This window comes from Patagioenas fasciata, chromosome 7 (assembly GCF_037038585.1).
Source record: "Patagioenas fasciata isolate bPatFas1 chromosome 7, bPatFas1.hap1, whole genome shotgun sequence".
Classification (NCBI taxonomy): Eukaryota; Metazoa; Chordata; class Aves; order Columbiformes; family Columbidae; genus Patagioenas; species Patagioenas fasciata.
In genome coordinates, this window is record NC_092526.1 from 33,925,982 (window position 1) to 33,927,500 (window position 1,519).

Sequence of the window (1,519 nt, forward strand, 5' to 3'; positions counted from 1 at the left end):
CACCCACCCAAAACACACCCACTCATTCACCCATCCATCTGTCTGTCGACCCACTGCCAAACCCCAGCATGGAAAGCAGGGAAGGAGAGAGGGAAGGAGGGATGGATGGAGGGGCTGCAGGGGGCATGGCCATCAGCCCGGCTCACGGTGACGGCAGCCTTGTGGTCCCGCCTTGCCCAGCTCACTGGCAGGTCTAAGGTTCACTGATCTCCTGTCGCCTCTCACCTTTGACAAGGCTCCCTGGAAGCTGCCGGCTGGTTTCGCTTTTACCTGCCCGGGACACGGAGAGGCTTGGGCAGCTGGACGGGGCTGCTGTCCCTGGCCACACGGACCTGAGCGAGCGCCCGGAGGAAATCAAGGTTTCGGGAAGGTAAAGGCATCCTCCACATGCGGGTTCGCCACGGGGCAGGCTTCAGTCCTGACCCACCACCTCCAAGGTGCTTTTCCCAGACAGGCTCCTGGGACTTTCATCCTCCCCTGGGAAGCAGCCCTGCATCGCAGCCACAAAGGAGCATCCACCAGGGAGGATGGCACCATTCTCAGCAGCCCTCTGCCCAAGGGAAGAGGTTTTAGGAAGATTAGGAAGCCCTCTGCCCTATTCCCATTCTCTCTTGCAGCCAAAGAGCTGCTGGGAAAGTCTTTGCTGAGCGCTCGGTCTCACCCACAGCACAGGACGACCTCCACTTATTTTTGCCTTATTTCCCCAACCCGGTCTGCTGCACAGTTAATGACCCGTACTGTGTTCCCCTTAGCTCTGAGGAGGACTGATTGCTCTGAGAAATCAGCACTATGTAAATCTAACAGTGTTTACGCGTTAAGTCTTAGCAGTTGGGATTTTCCGTATCCCCCGGTAACCTTGGCGTAAGTGAACTTTGCAAGCGGCTGCACCCTTATACCAGCACTGGGAGAACTTTAACAGGTAGGAGGAAGCTCTCAAAAGCAGAGGAGTGCTTTGAGCTGAATACTGGGCAAGTTAATGGGGGAGGTAGGTACATGATCATTATTTGGAGACAAAAAAAGAAAAAAAAAGATCTGAATCTGAAAGAACTTCAAGCATTGTTTCCAAAAATTTCAGGGCTAGATACTGCAGACTTACACAGGTAGCACTGGAGTCCTGCTTTTTCCAAGGAGCTGATTAACTGTGGTTCTTGTTCACTGCTGAACCCCTGCAGAAACTCAGCACTACTGTCTTTAGTGGTTTTAGGATCTTCTTGGAGCTTGTGGTTTAGAAAAGCTGAGACATCAGTTAGACATATTAAACATCATTAATTTCACAGGAAGTTAAATAGAGTCTTAAATAACACTTCTCAGTATCTCCATCCCCAAAGGTATGAATTTCCTTTTTTAGTCTTTTCATTTGGAAATAAATGGCTTATCCCCTGGCAGTAAATATACCAGGATGCCCCCTCCCCAGGTTAAAAATACTGCATAGGTACTAATTTATTGAGAGGCAAAAGTCAAACCCTTACTGTTGCATTCCAGCACAAATATTTACCACCTCATGTTTCTCTTTTTTATT

At 49.8% G+C, this 1,519-nt stretch overlaps 1 protein-coding gene across 1 annotated transcript in view; it reads left to right on the forward strand.

Annotated features, from left to right (window-relative positions):
• The first annotated feature begins 231 nt into the window (after window positions 1-231).
• RAB17 (RAB17, member RAS oncogene family) overlaps window positions 232-1,519 on the forward strand; it is a 7,243-nt gene continuing 5,955 nt past the window's right edge. The window contains exon 1 of the mRNA XM_065841296.2: window positions 232-370. The gene's annotated coding sequence lies outside the window, so the exon portion shown is untranslated. The remainder of the gene's footprint in view (window positions 371-1,519) is intronic.